The sequence below is a fragment of the Bos indicus genome, chromosome 8, assembly GCF_029378745.1.
Source record: "Bos indicus isolate NIAB-ARS_2022 breed Sahiwal x Tharparkar chromosome 8, NIAB-ARS_B.indTharparkar_mat_pri_1.0, whole genome shotgun sequence".
Classification (NCBI taxonomy): Eukaryota; Metazoa; Chordata; class Mammalia; order Artiodactyla; family Bovidae; genus Bos; species Bos indicus.
The window spans coordinates 69,009,045-69,029,889 of record NC_091767.1 but is presented as its reverse complement, the minus strand read 5'-3'; the positions used below and the strand labels follow the sequence as shown (position 1 = coordinate 69,029,889).

Sequence of the window (20,845 nt, the reverse complement as noted above, 5' to 3'; positions counted from 1 at the left end):
CTTACACTGCATCTGTATGCAACACGTATATATGTATACGTGCATGGGCATGCCAGCATCAATACCTATCACTGGCAGTATATTCTGATATTTTGTATTCTACTCAATTTTATTAAAGACTACTCATTGTGACCTATGGAATTGATTTCCATGACCCTTAAGTATATACAATTGCAGTTTGAAAAAAAAAAGCAGCCTAACGATAATGGCTTCATGCTAAGTCATTTCACTCGTGTCCGACTTTTTGTGGCCCCGTAGACGTACCCTGCCAGGCTCCTCTCTTCATGGGATTTTCCAGGCAAGAATTTGGAGTGGGTTGCCATTTCCTTCTCCAGAGGATCTTTCTGACCCAGGGACTGAACCTGCATCTCTTATGTCCTCTGCATTGGCAGGTGGGTTCTTTACCACTGGCACCACCTGGGAAGCCCTAATGGCTTTAGGGAGCTAGAAAATAGTGGTAAACAGTGTGCACTGGGATAGTCTAAGAGGGCTTCCTATAGGAAAAGCCTTTTGACCAGGATCCAGGAGGATGGGCAGAAGCTGGGTCAGTTAGGAGAAGCCTTTCTAGGAGAGAAGGCTGAGCCAAACCTTGGAGGATGGCCCTACATGTTTGGTGAATGGTGGTCAGCCAACCTGTTGGGGAGTAAGCCTACAAGGGAGTGGTAATGGGAAACACTGATATTCAAGATAGCTAATACTTGGAAGAACTCTGATACCTGGAGGAATATGGGCTTTGACCAGTCAGAGCTTGTACCAGCTGTGACCCTTGTCAAAGCAATAATACCAAGGTGAGGCTGGCTGTCTTTTTGAAAGCAGGCTAGGCAAGGAAAGGGATTAGTTGTGAACAGGGGTAGGGGTGGCGGTAGAGCTGGTAATGGCAGAGTTGGGTACTGGAACTCCCTGTGGTTTGGAAAAGCATCTCTGTATTATTTAGTTAGTTCAGTCTCTCAGTCATGTCCTACTCTGTGACCCCATGAATCGCAGCATGCCAGGCCTCCCTGTCCATCACCAACTCCCGGAGTTCACTCAAACTCATGTCCATCGAGTTGGTGATGCCATCCAGCCATCTCATCCTCTGTCGTCCCCTTCTCCTCCTGCCTCCAATCCCTCCCAGCATCAGAGTCTTTTCCAATGAGTCAACTCTTCGCATGAGGTGGCCAAAGTACTGGAGTTTCAGCTTTAGCATCATTCCTTCCAAAGAACACCCAGGGCTGATCTCTTTTAGAATGGACTGGTTGGATCTCCTTGCAGTCCAAGGGACTCTCAAGAGTCTTCTCCAAGACCACAGTTCAAAAGCATCAATTCTTCAGTGCTCAGCTTTCTTCACAGTCCAACTCTCACATCCATACATGACCACAGGAAAAACCATAGCCTTGACTAGATGGACCTTTGTTGGCAAAGTAATGTCTCTGCTTTTGAATATGCTATCTAGGTTGGTCATAACTTTCCTTTCAAGGATTAAGCGTCTTTTAATTTCATGGCTGCAGTCACCATCTGCAGTGATTTTGGAGCCCCCCAAAATAAAGTCTGACAGTGTTTCCACTGTTTCCCCATCTATTTGCCATGAAATTATGGGACCAGATGCCACGATCTTCATTTTCTGAATGTTGAGCTTTAAGCGAACTTTTTCACTCTCCTCTTTGACTTTCATCAAGAGGCTTTTTAGTTCCTCTTCACTTTCTGCCATAAAGGTGGTGTCATCTGCATATCTGAGGTTATTGATCCCAGCAATCTTGATTCCAGCTTGTGCTTCTTCCAGCCCAGCATTTCTCATGATATACTCTGCATTATGTGCCTTTTAAAAGAGCAATTTTAGCATCTTTGCATACAATTCCAGACTCCTCAAGATGCTGAACATCTCATTCTCAGGTGAGGGTCCCGTTGGGTTAGAAAGAAGCCTGGGACAGCTGCAGGACTCAGCAAAGGGCAGAGGCAGGTCACAAATAGTGACTGCTGGGGAGGACAGGCAGGCATTCTGCTGAGTTATCGTATTCAATGTTTCTGGATTGCAGACTAAGCAGGGCACCAGGGACCAAGCTTTAGGTCCAGCAACAAACTTCCTTTACCATGAGTTTCAGCATCTAATAAAGGAAATGGAACAATGCCTGCCCCACTGACCTCAGAATTATACTGTGATGAGGAGCAGTTAGAAATCACCTTGAAATGAAAAAGTTGTATTTTATGAGCATAAGCACTGCCTTGGGTCGGTAGAGGAAATGCTTTTCTCTGAACTTGCCCGAGAAGGGAAATTTTTGTTTAAATAACACAAATGTAATAGAACTGTCCAAAGTACATGATCTTGGCAATGAAATTTGTGGGACCTAACTCGTGGTTTTCTTAGTTTTATAACAGTGTAAAAATAATGCATTTTTCATCAAGCTAGAAATAAAAACAATAATAAAAATCTAACATTTATTGTGGGCTGATTATGTGCCAGCCACTCTGGCAGGTACTTTGCGTCTTATTTAACCCTCACAACCAACCTGTGCGGTGCATACTATTATCAGCCTCATTTTGCAAAGAAAAACGGTAAGGAAGTTGTTATAACTCAACTGACAATGACATGGCAAGTGTTTCATCTCATGGGGAGAGCTAAGAAAGCAGTGCCCCACCACCCACAAAAGCCTCAGGGGGCTATGCCCAAGTCCATGATGGGGTTGGTCTTTTTCCATTCCCTCCCCTCCACTGCCTCTCCTCTAACTTTTCTTTGCAAAACCTCTTACCTTCCCAAGAGCTTGGGTAAGCAAGTAGTGTGTGGAGCCAGTGCCCTAGGAGCAAATTTATCCCATCACTTCCTCTGAGATCTGATCAATTCTCCTGTCAAATCCATGAGGTAGGGGATGGAATATGGGGAGGGAGTGGGCAGACATCTGGGAGCTAGAATGGGAATGTGCATCCCTTGTTTCTTTTATGAATAAGCAATACCCAAGAGGGGCTTAAGGTTTTACTAGGTCCACTTTGTTGTGTTCAGTCCCTAAGTCATGTCCGACTCTTTGTGACCCTGTGGACTGCAGCACACCAGGCTTCCCTGTCCTTCACTATCTCCCAGAGTTTGCTCAAACTCATGTCCATCCAGTCAGTGATGACATCCAACCATCTCATCCTCTTTCACCCCCGTCTCCTCCTGCCCTCAATCTTTCCCAGCATCAGAGTCTTTTCCAATGAATTAGCTTTTTGCATTAGGTGGCCAAAGTACTGGAGCTTCAGCTTCAACATCAGTCCTTCCAAAGAATAGTCAGGGTTGATTTCCTTTGGGATTGACTAGTTTGATCTCCTTGCTGTCCAAGGGACTCTCAAGAGTCTTCTCCAGCACCACAGTTCAAAAGCATCAATTCTTTGACACTCAACCTTCTTTATGGTCCAACTCTCACATTTGTACATGACTACTGGAAAAACTGTAGCTTTGACTATATGGACCTTTGTCGGTAAAGTCATGTCTCTGGTTTTAATAGGCTGTCTAGGTTTGTCATAGCTTTTCTTCCAAGGAGCAAGCATCTTTTAATTTCATGGCTGCAGCCACCATTCGCAGTGATTTTGAAGCCCAAGAAAATAAAATCTGCTACTGTTTCCGTTTTTTCCCTACCTATTTGCCATGAAGTGATGGGACCAGATACCATGATCTTGGTTTTTTGAATGATGAATTTTAGGCCTTGAGAGTTCCCTAATTGCAAGGTTCTTCCTGTTTCCATCTTATGTTCCAGGTCTTACTCCTTGGTCAACCTCCAGGTATACTTTCTCCTCTGAATCCTTTCTTGTCTCTTGTATTCAGGTGCATCTGTCCTTCCTGACCCCACCTTTGATGACATTTGGCCACGGGCGGTCCTTACTGTGAAGGACATGGAATGTTATCAGTGGAACCCCATAGGTGGGTCATAGATTTCAGGACTTCTCCTATTGGAGTGTGAGACACACTCTTATACATTCACAAACCCACACAAACTGGCTTCTGGCTGCCCTTGATGGCTGTTTATGAGAAAGAATGGGATAATGAGCTTGAATCTCTCATCTACCACTTTTGATGTATGTAACCTTGGACTGATCACTCCATTTTCTCAAAATTAGAAATAATTTATGTAAAACACCCAGCACAGTGCCTGCCTTCAGTCAATGGCTCTGAGTTAGTGGAATAAACCAGAAATCAGGAGAATTGAGCCCTCATTCTCACTCTGTGACTATTCAACTGAACTTAAGCAAGTTACTTCTCTCTCTGGAACCTCAGTTTCCTCCTGTGTGAAATTAGAAGGTCTGGATGGTGCTGAGGTCATTTCCAGCTCTGACACTGTCTCTGCCCCAGCCCCAGACTCCATGAGGCCTAGATGACCAGTCTAAGAAGACTCAGCAACTCCCAAGAGCTGAGTTTTGAAGGCACCTGCTATTCTAGGGGAGGGCTTCCCTAGTGGATGAGACAGTGAAGAATCTGCCTGCAATACAGGAGACTCAGGTGACTAGGATTTGATCCCTGGGTTGGAAAGGTCCCTTCGAGAAAGGCATGGCTACCCACTCCAGTATTCTTGCTTGGAGAATCCAATGGACAGAGGAACCTGGAGGGTTACAGTCCGTGGGGTCTCAAAGAGTCAGACATGACTGAGCGACTAACACTTTCATTCTAGGGGACCTGGTTGGCCTTACTGATGATTGGGGAAAGCTGGGCCCTTGGCTGTCTGAGGCCTGGCTTGGAGAGGTGAGAGGAGCAGGAAGAAAAGAAGGGGGTCATCTAGGAGGAGGACAGAGTGACCTTGAAGATTCCCATCATCAGCCCAGAAATGACAGGTTAAGGAGGGGCCCAGACGTGCTGCCCTTCTCCACTTTAATTACTATCATTTTGAGAAGACTGGAGTCTAAGCCTCAGAATTCCTCTTTGGAAAACTGTGTCTTTGCAGCGTCTGCAGACAAGGACGTTAGTGAACTGGCAGTCAACGCTCCATCAACTTCCCACACAGGGAGGGCGGCTGCTGACAGATGGAGGTGTGTGTGCGGCATGGGTCAGAGCCCGTCTGAGCACCTTCCCACGTGCCTGGCTCCCTTTGCCCCGCCATCGTGCGGCTCCTCAGCCATAGTTACAATTACACATATGAAGATGTCTATTACCTCCTGGGAAGGGATGGGGGTGATGGACAGAGGACACAGCCATTCTGAATGAGATGAAAAGATTGGGAGGAATCAGGAATGCTGACTTAGAGTGTCTTTGTGCTGGATGGCATGTCCTTGTTAGAGGGGCTGTGGGGGCCTCTGAGTATAGTTCAGTGGAGGGTGTCTCCTGGGTACGTGTGTGAACATGTGGGTGTGAATGTGGTCATGATGGCGAGTGAGAGGGGAAGAACAGCTGACAGGACTTGGAGAAGCCTTGGTTTCCACTTAAGGATCTTACTCATTCATCAGGCCCAGTTAGCCTGAAACCTTCCCTGATTCTGGAAATGATTATTCAGTCATTTCAATGTTGATTCTTGGCAAAATTCTGAAACAGATGCCTGAAATTGATGATTTGTGAGTTCTTAGAAAAGAAAGGTGATTGCTAGAAGCTAGCATGAGTTCACTTAGAACAAAGCAGATAATCCCACCTGCTTTCTTCTTTTGACGGCTGTTAAATTGATCATCAGGGTGGCACAGGGCGCTTCTGCTCAGCCCAGAGTGGTGGATGAGGGGTTACCCTTCTCCTGATACTGTCCATGTGACATGGAACTTGGGTAGAGGGCAACCTTGTTGATGGTACCTCTCTCTTAAGTCTCAGGTTTTATCCTGAGCATACACAGGAGCAGAGGGGTCCTCACAGAGATGGGGAATGGGACCTCTTGTCTACATGGATGTATTTGATGGCTGCAGGCAGGAAAGAACAGCAAGGCTCCATGGGTAGAAACTTAGCAGTAGGAAAGGGGGACTCAGGCTTGGGGTCAGGCCTGTAGGACCATCAGTCAGGGGTATGGGGGAGACAGTTCTAGAGCCCTAATGTCCTGGGGCCCTGGTGAGTCTGGGGGAAAGCTGCAGGCTTCCATGTGGTACATATATACAATGGGATATTACTCAGCCATTAAAAGGAATGAAATAATGCCATTTGCAGCAACATGAATGGACCTCGAGATTATCATACTGAGTGAAGCAAGTCAGAAAAAGAAGGAGATATATTGTATGACATCCTTTATATGTGGAATCTAAAAAGAAATGATACAAATTACCTTACTTACAAAAGAGAAAGAAACTCACAGACTTAGAGAATGAACTTATGGTTGCAGGGTGGGGTGGGGGAGGGAAGGGACAGTTAGGGAGTTTGGGATGATCATGTACACACTGCTATATTCAAAATGACCAACCAACAAGGACATACTGTATAGCACAGGGAACTCTGCTCAGTGTTATGTGGCAGCCTGGGAGGGAGGGGGGCCTTGGCGGAGAGTGGATACGTGAATATGTATGGCTGAGTCCCTTTGCTGTTCATCTGAAACTATCACAACATTGTTAACTGGGTACACTCCAATACAAAATAAAAAGCTTCAAGTTTGGAGGGGGGAAAACTGCAGGCTTCCAATTACAGATGCAAAACTTGGGTCCTGGGCAGATTTGATGTCCTCTGTCTGACCTCAGATAGAGTGGGACACGACTGAGGGTCATGACTGACCTCAGAAAGCCATCTTTGCCTCCACAAATAAGGCCGAGGAGCAAAACTGGCCTCTGAGTTTCAGGTTTGTTTGCAGGTAAAACAGTTAGGTAACCTTTTGGAGGGCTGTGTTTTAGATAAATGTATACAATCCTGAGTATTCTTGGGCATATTTGGGAATCAGGCTCCTGATGAAATGAGTAGAGACTCAAAGGCGCTATAACTTGGGTACAAAAGGAAGTGTGAGCATGTTTTATACTGAGAGACTGATGAGGCTTAGCTACCTCGGCTGGCCAACCCTAGAATGGACAGTGTAAAATCATTCATGGCAACCTTGTGAATAAATGGAAAAAAAAGAAGTCCAGCTGATATGCACTTGCGGGGGACCTACAGTTGCTGAAAAATTGTTCCCTAAAGGAGATTGATTAAATCTCAAATCTCAGTTTAGAAGGGGGGCTCCTAGTATTGTGCCACAGAACTCGCTTCAAGTCAACCTTTCATCTGTGACGTGGGTGAAGACACAGAGGGCAGCATTATTAAATTTTTAGATGACAGTTAGAAGGGATAATTGAGGTCCAGAGAGATAGCTGAGGCTTTGAAAACATCCTGATAAGCTGAAATGATGCCTGAAACAAACAAGATGAAATTTAACAGGGAAAAATATTAAGCCCTATATTTAGGTAATAAAAATGAATTATGTCAGTACAGTATGGGGAAGCATGACTTGGGAGAATTTCAAATTAAAATCCTGGGGCCCAGACACTTGGAGCAGCAGACTGCCTGATGAGGGCAGCAGAGAGCAGCTGCTTTCCAGTGCCAGACGGATGAGGGACCCTGTCCAGGGCAGCAAGAGGATGGAGGCAAACTGGGAGAGGAGTGAGAAGGCCCGACACGGGCAGGTGAAGGCAGGTTTGGGGCACACAGGCTCCAGGTATGTGAGGTACCTGGATCCAGGTGAGGCTGGACTCCTGGGGCCACTTGTGTCCTGGGCCTGCTGGCCCTGGTCAGTCTTCTCATCTGGGGTCTGCCCTGTCTCTGAGGTGGTTTCCAATGGCCACTAGCTCAGTGGGGCAAAGACCGGAAGTGACATACTTAACAGAGATAGAAAACCGCTAGTGACGACCTGGGGCTGGGGAGGTGAGGATGGGGGCAGGGGTGTGAGAGGGGGAGGAAGAGGAGGAGGGGCCCTGGTGGCAACGGATGGCTCTGTATCTTGGTTGCAGCGGTGGTTGCTTGTGAGAAAGTGGCCGGGGACTGCAGGCACTCGCGGTGCTCTGTCGGTTTCCTGGTGATACTGTAGGAGAGTTATGTCCATTGTAACTGTGAGGGGAAACTGCATGAAGGGTCTATGAGACCCGTCATACTGTTTTTTTTAAATTATAACTTCCTGTAAATCTATAATTAATTTTTTTTTAAATTAAAAAACAACAACAACAACAAAGGAAGCTAAGGCAGACTCTGCAGTGAGTGTCCTGGGCTGGGGGTGGAGGGGAAGACCCCCGTTTCACTCCCAGAGTGGAGCTCTTCAGGACAGCCTTTGGGGGTGTGCATAGGGGAGGGCTTTGTACGCAGGGGGACCCCAGGGTCTCTGGCATTTGAAGAACCTGTGGAGAGGGGCTGTGGACTTTGGGACTATAAACGGCTGCTCCTCGAGCCCACCAAGCACCCGAGGTGGATGGAGGACAGGGGACACTCCACATTCTTGGGCCCTGCCCATGAGTTTGGTTAGTTTGGTTAGCCGAGACATTCTTTGGGATTTAGTCCTGGGAGGGGCACTCAACTGCCTGGCTGATCCAGCCTGGGGAAACCAGCCGCACAGTCTCTAGGAGCTGTGGAAAAGTGGCTTGGGAATTTAGAAGGGCTTAGAGCTGCAGTGGTGCCAGTGGTAAAGAACCCGCCTGCCAGTGCCGGAGACATGAGACATGCGGGTTCCATCCTTCGGTTGGGAAGATCCCCTGGAGAGAGGCATGGCAACCCGCTCCAGTATTCTTGCCTGGAGAATCCCATGGACAGAGGAGCCTGGTGAAGTACAGTCCATGGGATCAAAAAAGTCAGATATGACTGAATGACTAACATTTTCAGTTTCAGAGCTGCAGAGAAGATCCAGCCCCCAGCCTCTGGTGGGACCTCTGGCAGCACTGAATGAGGTGTGGACCACTTGTGAGCCTGCCTCAAGGGAGGCCAGCTCTGGCTTCTGTTCCAGGGCTGCAGGCAAGAGGCAGAGAGAACAGAGAGATGCCACCCAGAGGACACTCCACAGGGGCCCTGGTGGCTTCCAAAGAAGTGACTGCAAGTACATGTTTGGTCCTGGCCCAGCATGGGGGTTTGGCTCTGTCTTGCTCCGTGCACACGGCTCCCCCTCTCTCCTGGGGGCCCAGAGAGGCTAGCCCAGCCACCATCCTGTTCTAAGTAGGGTTTGAAAATGAATTTTCTGGAAAGAGTGGAAGTGTCAAATATTTCTGCAAAGCCATCAAGAGGCAGCCCCCTACCTCTGATGTCCTGTGAGAGTGAAGTTGCTTTCCAGGTTTCTACCCCAGTGAGATTGCCTGGTTGCTGGAAGACCCTCCCAGTTTCACCAAGACAGGTACCCAGGGCATAAGAAGTACTAGGCGTGTTTAAGTGCATCTCTCACCTCCTTCCTGGGGCCCCTTTCCAGGAGCCAGGGCCTTCGTCCTGCATTGCCTTCTCTTTGTGCAACAGAGTCCCAGAGAATTCAGCCTCCGTAGCTGACATTCCCACCAACACCATCAGATCCATTGAGCGTGTGCAACCCACTCTCGCAGTAACACACTCCTGGATCCTTGGCATTGCCGAAGTCCTGCTGTGAGTGGGTCTCTGAGTGACAGCTCCTTTGATGCCTCCTTCTCCCTCCATCCTACTGGGAGTTGCCATGCTCCCACCTCTCATTCCTTTTACATCCTTAGCATGCCAAAAAGCTGGCACCACGTAGTCACAGATTTTGATCTATGCTGGCAGCAAAGGCCCAGGATAGACTCTGCTTGAGGAAGGGAAGGGCTTGAAGAGCTAGATGACATCAGTATGAGACAAAAGAGCAACTCTAAAGCTCCAGACCAATGAGGGGAGGAGGAGAGAGGCTGGGAGGCTGAGCACACTCAGGCTAGAGACAGACATGCCTGGTGAGGAGGGGTGGACAAGGACTGTATGTTTCAGGTCATTTACCCAGGAGTCCAGGCTTATACATGGCAGCAGGGGACCTGTTTGGGTTTGGACCACCTGTGTTCATCAGAGAAAAAAGCTGGCAGGGAGCCAGGAGTGGGACTATTGTGTCAACTGCTGTGTGCCTCTTGTATGGGTTTTTTATGGAGATTGTGAGGCTCACACCTTCTCCTGGTTGGCTGAGCTGATGAGAGACCATGGCTGGTTTAATCTGCCTATTTCACACCATGTGTTGAAGGATGATCAAAGAGGGTAGAAAATGTGGTCCAGTTATGCCCAGGAATGTAGGGGGAGCAGCCTCTGGGGGCCTAAATCTCCAGACTCCATCGCGTGGTGCAGGGTCTGCTGACCTTGGCAGAATTCTATTGCTGGGTGAGGGGGACTGGGAGTGCAGTTTGCACTGGCTGTTACCCCATGCCCCCTTCCTGAGCCCCGTCTTGTACCATCCCATTTGGGATTTCTTCCATCCCAAATATCCATTGGGCTGCCCAAGTGGCTCAGCTGGCAAAGAATCCTCCTGCAATGTGGGAGACCTGGCTTTAATCCCTGAGTTGGGAAAATCCACTGGAGAAGGGAATGGCTACCTACTCCGGTATTCTGGCCTGGAGAATTCCATGTACTGTATAGTCCATGAGGTTGCAAAGAGTCGGACATGACTCAATGACTTTCACTTTCACTTTCTTTCTTTCAAGGACGGTCACTGCGAGGCTGCTATTCACAGACCAAAGAGGACTGCAGACTCAAAATCCATTAGCATCTGGATGGCAACATAACCATGCACAGTGGAGACTGATGCAGTAAGATGTGATGGGGCCAGTGTGGGGCTGGAGAGTCTGCACCTCAGTTGAAATAATTCAGGTACAAAGTATTCAAAAACTCTGTGCCAAAGATGATACATCTGCATATAGTATCCGGCATCTGCTAGTGCAGGGTTTTCTCTTTTCCTCCTGCCCTAAGAGGGCTTCCTAGGTGACTCAGCAGTAGAGAATCCACCTGCAGGGCCGGAGACTCGGGTTTGATCCCTGGGTTGGGAACATCCCATGGAGAAGGAAATGGTAACCCACTCTAGTATTCTAGCCTGGGAAATCTTATGGACAGAGGAACCTGGCAGGCTACAGTCTGTGAAGTTGCAGAAAAGTCAGACACAACTTAGCTAAACAACAAATCGGTCCTAAGAAGGAGCCCCTCCTGGTTAGCTTCCTCAGACTTCCTCCCACACCAATCTAGAGATGCTGAGCAAAGGACAGGCAGTGTGAGTCAGGCCCACTGCTTCTTGTTCCACTTGGGCAAACACTTGACCTCTCTGTTTTGCTTTACTTCTCTGCCAAATGGGTATAATATCCTTCTCATCCACATTTAAGCTTTGTTTTGAGGATGAAATGAGATAATGCATTTGGGAAAATGTATACCCTGCTTCACTCCACAATATATCAGAGGGAGATTCTAAAAATACTTGTGACATAAAAGGATAAAAATAAATAATATGTGAGATGATTTTGTGATTTTATCATAAACACATTTTCATTATTGTCCCTGGGAGCAATGTGGAAGTGAAAATAGATATATTATCTCTCAGAATCATGTTCAGTTTAACCTTGGGCTTTGGGGTCTTGACTGAAAAGCAGGCTGGCATGGGAACTTTAGGCATTGAAGCTGGCTGCCTACTGGGCCCTTGAGGGTGGGAGAGGGTGGGTGGCGGTAGTCAATACTGATTTTTCAGCCTCTTTCCACGCTGGGTCAGGATTCTAACTGCAGCTCATTCTTATTAATGCCAAACATCCCTGAGTGTCCCCTTTGTGCCTGGTCCTCGCTGGGTCTTCAGACACAGATGGAAATGACTGAGGTCTGTCCTACAGGGGTTCCTAGGAAGGGACCTGGGAGTGAAAGTCACGACTCGGGAAAGCTGATTAATTCCTTCTTACTTCAATTCTTTGTCTGTAAGATGGACATTGTAACCCTCCACTTCCTCCCTCACAGCCATGCTGGAGGGATAAAACGAGAACGTGCTCTGATAAGAAAAATTGCTATGCAAATGTGAAAAATCATCATCTCTATTCAGTACTGCTCGAAAGTGATTTCAAAAATAACAGGGCTGTAAGGATTTGGGAACCAACATGACCAAGAGGGTTTGCCTTAAATATTCCACCCTGGAGTTTTTCTGGGATATGAGCACGACTGCGAACCAGGTCACCAAGATGAACCCTTCCCCCAGAAAAAATGGAAAGCTCCAACTTTGGAGCCTTTGGTTCGATCCCTGGGTTGGGAAGATTCCCTGGAGAAGGGCATGGCAACCCACTCCAGTGTTCTTACCTGGAGAAACCCCATGGATAGAGGAGCCTGGTGGGTTACAGTTCATAGGGTCTCAAAGAATCAGACACGACTGAAGCGACTTAGCATGCATGACTCTTTAATACAGTGGTCCCCAACCTTTGGGGCACCAGGGACTGGTTTCGTGGAAGACAGTTTTTCCATGAATGGTGGGGACGTGGGGCATGGTTCAGGCAGTAATGCAAGCCATGGGGAGTGGCTGTACATACAGATAAGGCTTTGTTGCTCACCTGCCCCTCATGGCTCACCTCCTGCTGTGTGGCCGGTGGGGGCTGGTGTTGGGAACCCATGCTTTAATACATGTGGAGCACTGAGATATGCATTGCAGGGTGGGAAATTGTTATATGGAGAATTGTGCCCATCCCCAATTTCTGTGTTGAAATCCTGACCTTCCACTCTCTCTGAATGTGATTGTGTCTGGAGTTAAGGTCTCCAAAGAGGTAATAAAGTTAAAATGAGGTTGTTAAAATGGGCCTTAGTCAAATCCTATAAGGGTGTCCTATAGGAAGAAATTTGCATGCATGAAGACACCATGGATACTCACACACGGAGGAAGGGCCACGTGAGGACGAAGTGAGAAGGTGGCCGTGTACAAGCCAAGGAGAACCCTAGCCTCAGTTCAGTTCAGTTCAGTCGCTTAGTCGTGTCCGACTCTTTGCGACCTCATGAATCGCAGCACGCCAGGCCTCCCTGTCCATCACCAACTCCCGGAGTTCACTCAGACTCACGCCCATCGGGTCAGTGATGCCATCCAGCCATCTCATCCTCTGTCATCCCCTTCTCCTCCTGTCCCCAATCCCTCCCAGCATCAGAGTCTTTTCCAATGAGTCAACTCTTCGCATGAGGTGGTCAAAGTACTGGAGTTTCAGCTTTAGCATCATTCCTTCCAAAGAAATCCCAGGGCTGTTCTCCTTCAGAATGGACTGGTCGGATCTTAATCGTGGACTTCCAGCCTCCAGAATTGTGAGAGAATGTATTTCTGTTGTTGAAGCCACCCAGTCTGTGGCATTTTGTTATGGCAGCCTTAGCAAGCTATTATAGATGTATCCAGGAAAGTATGAATTATTCATTCCTTTAATAAATACTTATGAATTTGGGCACTGTTGGTATGGGAGATGAAAGGATGAACAAGAAAGATGTGGCTTATATTCTCAGGAGGCTTGGAGTCCAATAGCGATCTTGTGTCTGCCTTCAAGATGGGGAAACCAGACCGACACTCAGAGAAAACATAAGATGACATTTAAATTGAACAGTACCGACTTCAAGTGGTAGAAGTTCAGAGAAAATGGAAATATAAGAAAATCGTTAAGGGGACTTCTCTGGTGCTCCAGTGATTAAGACTCTGTGCTACCCATGCAGGGGGCCCAGGTTCAATACCTGGTCAGGGAACTAGATTCCACATGCTGCAACTAAGAGTTCAAATGCTGCAACTAAGACCCAGTGCAGCCAAATAAATAAATATAAAAAAAGAAAGAAAATCAATAGGGGACGTTTTGTGGAGAGAAGACTTGAAGATTGGAAGATGATCTGGGCAGCCCTAAACTTTTGTAGGGAGCTTATAGGTCCAACAAGAGGCACCCGTCCGTAGTGGCTTACCTGGAAGGTACAACTCCCTGGGAACTTCTCAGTATTCCAGGCGACTGGCCAACACAGTCTTCTTCCCTGGGAGCCATGGCCACCACCCTCTCAGGCTGAAAATTCCTGCTCTCCAGAGACCGGAGCTTGGCCAGCTCTTCTGTGGTTATTTGCTTCCATTTCTCCAGGCAGATGGGGACTGCTGGCTGTTCATCAAGTTAGCAATTAGCAAGTAATTCATTAGGCACCTAATGAACAAATTATTAACCTGGCAAGCCATGTCCAACCGCTGACTGGGGGGAGAAATGGCTATTAATAAGGTCTTGGAGTGGCAGCTGTGGTTTAGTGGTTAAAGCGTGGGCTGGGTGACAGGAGATGTGGGTTCTGGACTCGTGGGCCAAATTGCTTTACTGCTCCAGGCCTTAGTTTGGCTGCTCATGTGGTGGGAGTAAGAAAATCCTATTGCTGGGCAAACTCAATGTTAGAGAGTCTGTATAAATGCAGGCCATTGGGTTATACAAAGTCTAAGACCCCTGCATTCTAACTTGCAATGATTCCAACACCACCACCCCTGTACCTTCTGGCCCCCAAACCAAAGTAAGGCATATCACGTCCATCCCTGAAACTCTTGTAATTGCCAAGTCACATTCACAATTCACTATGTGCATGGAACCCAGCTATATGCAAAGGGCTGTGCAGGGAGGGCAGATGTGTGTGAAAAGTCCCTGCTTACATAGCATTTACGATTTGGTTGTGGGTATCCGACATTCCCAGGTGGAGCTAGTTGTAAAGAACCTACCTGCCAATGCAGGGGACACAGGCGACACGGGTTTGATCCCTGGGTCAGGAGGATCCCCTGAAGGAGGAAATGGCAACCCAATCCAGTCTTCTTGCCTGGGAAATCCCATGGAGAGAGGAGCCTAGTGGACTATAGTCCATGGGGTTGCAAAGAGTTGGGCATGACTGAGCACGCAAGGACGTGCTCAAACATTTACACACAGTCAACTAACTCAAGTACAAAGACATTTGTGGTAGGGCTGAGAGCTGTAGGATTTCAGAGTAGACAGGTAACTAGGTGTTAGAGTAAAGGGGGGCCTTGCAGGATGGCAGGGTCTTGAAGCATGACTTCACTGTGCTTTTCTGACTGTAAGAGTAGCATGGGCTCATTGCTCCAAATCTTGGAAAGAAAAAGATAACCTGTAATCTCATCAGCCAGAGATAACCGCTATTGACAATTTTGTATCCGGGAAGGATCTGACAGGCGGAGATGGTGGAAGGATTGTGTTGAGGTGGTGGAGGACTGAAGGTTCTGGGATGGGGAAGAATAGGATCTGTGGTCAGTGCTTTGGGAGATGGAAGTGTGGACCAAGCAGGCTAGAGCGGGGCCCCAGGGCGGAACGAAAGTGTGGTGGTTGTTGTTTAGTTGGTTGTGTCTGACTCTTGTGACCCCATGGACTGTAGCCTACCAGGCTCTCTGTCCATGGGATTTTCCAGGCAAGAAGGCTGGAGTGGGTTGCCGTTTCCTTCCCCAGGGGATCTTTCCGGCCCAGGGATAGAACCCATTTCTTTTGCATTGGCAGGTGGATTCTTTACCACTGAGCTATCTTGGAAGCCCAGAATGGAATTAGAGGAGGGGAAAAGTGCTGGTGAGGGCATAAGGGGCCAGACTGTTGAGGGGTGGGGAGGACGTGTATGTGAGACAGTGCCTTGTGCCCTGGACCGGAAGCCTCAGCCAACAAGCCAGACTCTGTTCTTCATCACACTCGTGATGCAATGGAACTTATTGATGTAGTTGTCCTACTTGGGAGATACACTGCAAAAACCTCTGCAGGAAAAATAAACAAATAGGAAGCTGTGGCCAAGTTGCCAAAGGGAGCCTGGGGCCAGTGGAAGAGGCAAGGAAGGTCTCCACCTAGCGCAGCTGGCCAGCTGGCTGGGGCTGTTTCCAGTGTGTCAGCAAGAACCCTTGGGGAAATAAGGGACCTGTCCTGCTTTGCCCTCATCCAACAGGTGTGATCTTTCTCCAGACTCTTGCTTGGTCCCTAGGGGATGTCTAATCCACAGGTATTTTTTTGGTCATGTACCAGCAGAGAATGTATAGTTGACAAAAACTCTTTTTTCTCTAAGATAATTAAGAGGTGATGTGTTTTTTTTTTTTTAAGATTTTTTAATATGAACCATTTAAAAAGCCTTTATTGAATTTGTTACAACACTGCTTCATTTTTATGAGTTTTTTTTTTGGCCATGAGGAATGTGGGATCTTAGCTCCCCAACCAGGGTTCAAACTCCCACCCCCTTTTTTGGAATGCAGTCTTAACCACTGGACCGCCAAGGAGGCCCTGGAGATAATCCTTGGAGTCTCTCAAAAATCCTATGAGAAGCATGTGTGCGTGCTAAGTCGCTCAGTCATGTCCGACTTTGCGACCATTTGGACTGTAGCCTGCCAGGCTCCTCTGTCCATGGGATTCTCCAGGCAAGAATACTGGAGTGTGTTGCCCTTCCCTCCTCCAGAGGGTCTTCTTGACCTAAGGATCAAATTACCCATATCTCCTGTGTCTCCTGCATTGGCAGGCAGGTTCTTTACCACTTGTACCACCTGAGAAGTCCCTCTATGAGACAGGTATTGCTATTAATCTCATTTTACAGATGAGAAAGTTGAGGTTCAGAGATGTGAACTGACTTACCCAAGATCATGCTGCTGCTGCTAAGTTGCTTCAGTCGTGTCCAACTCTGTGCGAACCCATAGACAGCAGCCCACCAGGCTCCTCTGTCCCTGGGATTCTCCAGGCAAGAACACTGGAGTGGGTTGCCATTTCCTTCTCCAATGCATGCATGCATTCTAAGTCGCTTCAGTCGTGTCTGACTCTGTGCGACCCCATGGACAGCAGCCCCCCAGGTTCCCCTGTCCACGGGATTCTCTAGGCAGGAATACTGGAGTGGGCTGCCATTTCCTTCTCTTACCAATATCATATACCCAGAGAAAATCTGGATCTTGGGACTGCAGTGGAATAACTTGGTGGTAAATAACTTGGTGGTTTTTGGAGATGGGCTAGTTCTGCATTCAACTTCCTACTCTGCTGTTTTACTCATTGAAGAGTGTGAAGAACTTGGATTTAGTCTATTATTTTCATATATCAATGGGGGCTATTTACCTCCGTGGGTTATTGTGAGGCTTAAATCAATCAACACAGACGTTATGGACTTAGCACCGGTGGCTCAGACGGTTAAGCATCTGTCTACAATGTGGGAGACCCGGGTTCGATCCCTGGGTTGGGAAGTTCTCTGGAGAAGGAAATGGCAATCCACTCCAGTACTATTGCTTGGAAAATCCCATGGACAGAGGAGCTTGGTAGGCTACAGTCCACGGGGTCGCAAAGAGTCAGACACGACTGAGCGATCTTCACCGTAAGTGCTCATTATGAGTTAGTTATGATAGTCGACTCATTGGAAAAGATTCCGATGCTTGGAGGGATTGGGGGCAAGAGGAGAAGGGGACAACAGAGGATGAGATGGCTGGATGGCATCACTGACTCGATGGACGTGAGTCTCAGTGAACTCTGGGAGTTGGTGATGGACAGGGAGGCCTGGCGTGCTGTGATTCATGGAGTCGCAAAGAGTCAGACTCGACTGAGTGACTGATCTGATCTGATCTGATCTGATTTTTAACTCTGGGTTTATTTGAGTCACAGACATAACTTAAATCTCGAGGCTGTCCCTTAGTTCTCTGCCATAGCTAGTCACTCTGGAATTAGGAAGAATTCAGGTTCAGTACCATCTTCCCGAGACTGCTTGGCCCCCAGGGAATCAGACACAGATTTCCTTAAAGGACTCTCTGATTAGCCAAACACTCAAGTTTTGCGGGATGCAGAGAGGTTTCTGTGGCTCATGTGATAAAGACATTGATGCCCACCAGACTTCCCCACATCGATCAGTCCCTGTGCTGTTAGACAGGACCCCATAACTGGTTCTGGCCTATGGGTTGTAGGTGAAAGTGACACCTATCACTCTGGCTGGCTCTCTGCACTCCAGCTATAGTGACTGAGGATGCTTTGTATTCCAGGAGGTGGAAGATGACAGCCCATCAGCCAGCCTGGATCCTTGAGTGACTGTGTGGAGTAGAGCCCCTGCCAACAGAGCATATTGTGTAAGGCAGAAATAAACTTTGGTGGTGTAAATGTTGGAGACTCTGCAGATTTTTTTTTTTTTTTTTTGCTTTAGCATAGTCTTGTGTGACTTGGGTTCCATCCCTGGGTCAGAAAGATCCCCTGGAGGAGGACATGGCAACCCACTCTGTATTGGTTGCCCAGAGAATCCCATGGACAGAGAAGTCGGGCGGGCTACAGTCCATGGGGTTGCAAAGAGTCAGACACAATTGAAGTGACTTAACACACACACACACAACCTTGTGTAACCAATACAACCCATCTTGGTTGGCCGAGGCCTGACATTTTATGTTAATAGCATAACTAACCCTTTGCATTGGACAGCTTTTTACAGTTTTTTATAGAGCAGGCTAACACCTATTACCTTTTTTGACCCTTGGCACAATTACACATATGGGAATGCTCCCTGGTAAGTCTTTAGTGCTATTTCTTTAAGCAGTGTCTGCTCTAAAATCCTCATTTCTATACATATCCAGTTTTCAGTCAACCCCTCTCCCCACTATACCCTGATTCAACACCATAGTTTCCAAACTCTGTTGTACTTATCTGTCCATCTGCTTCCCCCAACCACGCGGGAAGCTTTTAGATACCATCTTATCTAAGACAGAGGCAGCGCCTTGTCGATTTGGTGTCCGTATCTATTACAGTAGGTGCTTTCATGATGGCTGATGAACCACTGGGTTGTGTAAGGGAGGCAAGGAAGACTACTGTCCCCACTGGGAGGCAAGTTAAAGGACTTTCCTAAGGACACGCAGCTGGTAAGAGGCGGAGCCAGGCAGCCTAATTCTGAGTGCAGAGCCTTACCTGTCTTTTTGCACGGGCTCTTTTTCCTTTTTTTTTTAAGGGTCAGAAGAGACGGTATGGGCCATGGTGCCTTGTAAGGCATTCTGCTACTTCTACATTTCCTATTTCCAGAGGCCAATCAGCAGGCCCACGTGGTGGTGTCCTAACTGGAGAAGGGTGGACCAAGGAGTGTGTCCAGGAGAGGATTGGGAAGGGTTCCCTGGGGGAAAGGCCTTGTCTGAAGCGCCCTCAACAGCAGGATGGTACCAGGAGATTGCTTGCTTGCATGCTTAGTCGCTCAGTTGTGTCCTATTCTGTGTGACCCTTTGGACTGTAGCCTGCCTAGGCTCCTCAGTCCATGGGATTTTCCGGGAAAGCACACTAGAGTGGGTTGCCATGCCCTCCTTCAGGGGATCTTCCCAACCCAGGGATCGAACCCGTGTCTCTTGTGTCTCTTGCATTGCAGGCAGATTCTTTACCCGCTGAGCCACCAGGGAAGACCCTGGAGCTTAGCAGGACTCAATTCCATGTCTCCTTGAACAAATGGGAAGGAGGAAGAGGGTGCAGGGAGGCACCAAAGGAAACTCTCACTGTAACCCTAAAGGCAGGGGTCTGGGGTGGGGAACGTGGGCCCATTGGCTGCCTGCATCCCTGCAGGGCTCTCATGGCCTCCTGCCCTGTGCCTGGCGTGGCCAGCTTGGTATGGCGTTTGTGCAGCCCATTTTATCGCCCTCAATTGCTCATCAACAGACACAACATCAGCTGTGCCTCATGGCCTCCCTGACTCCAGGCTCCTCCTGTGGGAGAGGCCGGAAGGGAGGCCCTTTCTCATCCTCTGGCGACCTGAGTCAGACTGCAGGAGAAAGGAGCGCGATGGATCCCACAGAGGCTGTGAGCAGCACCTGGAGGAGAACTGGCCCTCCTTCAGGACTGATAGGAGTTGGAAGCACTTCTGTACGCGGGGATTGGTTTAAATCAGTCATCAGGTTCCAACTGGAGCTGATTGTTTTTCTTGGCATGATAGGTCTGCTCCAACACACCCGCTGCCTGTCCTCCTTAGTGGGGTGGGATGGTTTCTGTCTTTGGAAAAGCCTTTTGGACACCTCCTTGGGACACTGCTGGCATGTCTGGGCATATATGGGGGGTATCCCAGAGTGTGATTTGAACACCAGCTTCCCAGGTACCTCCCGGAACCCTGGATCTTAGAACAGAGGGTATTCAGAGTTCACGGAGCAGCATTTACAAGGGGATTAAAGGAACTCATGAGTCAACTCAAATGACTGGTTGTGGCTGCCTGGAGTGCTGCGTTGAAAAGTCTTAGTTTCGATCAATCAACACATGTGCTCCGGTGAGGACAGGGGAGTGGCTGAGATGCTGCACAGGCAGATTTGCCTTCTTGGATTCTCATTTGTATCTCCTTTCTTCTGGTGCCTTATTTCTACTATTAGAGAGCCATTAGCTCGCATTAAGGCCTGTCTCTCTGTTCTTATTTCTTTAAAATGCATATGCGTCAGGGAGGAGAACCAAGAAGGCATTGAAGAATTCAATGACTGATTGATTGGGATTGATTACCAAAAAACAGATCATTATCAGTTTTGCTAGTGCTGGAAACTGCAGTGACACAGTGGCAACTCTTCAAATACATAGGTTTTCTCTTGGCTTAGGATGGGTTATCAGACTGCCTTGCAACATGGCAGTCGGCTGAGAGGAAATGGGAAACCAGTTGGGTTTGGTGGAAGGCAACACTGGGGAAGGAAATGGCAACCCACTCCAGTGTTCTTGCCTGGAGAATCCCAGGGACGGGGAAGCCTGTTGGGCTGCTGTCTATGGGGTTGCACAGAGTCGGACACGACTGAAGTGACTTAGCAGCAGCAGCAAACATAGACAATGGGGGTCCCTCATCAGGGGTCACCTTGCAATGGGGACATCAGGGGGTCAGAGCTGACCAAGGGTGCTGACCGTCTTTGGGAGGGCAGGAATTTCTGCTCAGAAACTTTCCTGGCAGTCCAGTGGTTAAGACTCTGAGCTTCCAATGCAAGGGGCGTGGGTTTGATCCCTGGTTGGGGAACGAAGATCCCACATGCTGTGTGGTGGCTTGGCCAAAGGAAGGGGGGAAACCTTTTTTATCAGGAAGCCCTGTGTTCCCAGCACTGTGGGCTGTGCTTCTGTTACTCACTTCAGGGGAATGGGGCTGGGGGAGAAACAAGGTTCAGTCTTAAGACTGAACAAT

At 48.2% G+C, this 20,845-nt stretch overlaps 1 long non-coding RNA gene across 1 annotated transcript in view; it reads left to right on the top strand.

Annotated features, from left to right (window-relative positions):
* Nucleotides 1-17,844, top strand: part of LOC109562707 (uncharacterized) — an 87,497-nt gene extending 69,653 nt beyond the window's left edge. Inside the window, exons 2-3 of the long non-coding RNA XR_002181193.2 lie at nt 10,459-10,624; nt 17,730-17,844. This is a non-coding gene — a long non-coding RNA (uncharacterized lncRNA). The remainder of the gene's footprint in view (nt 1-10,458; nt 10,625-17,729) is intronic.
* The last annotated feature ends 3,001 nt before the right edge of the window (nt 17,845-20,845 follow it).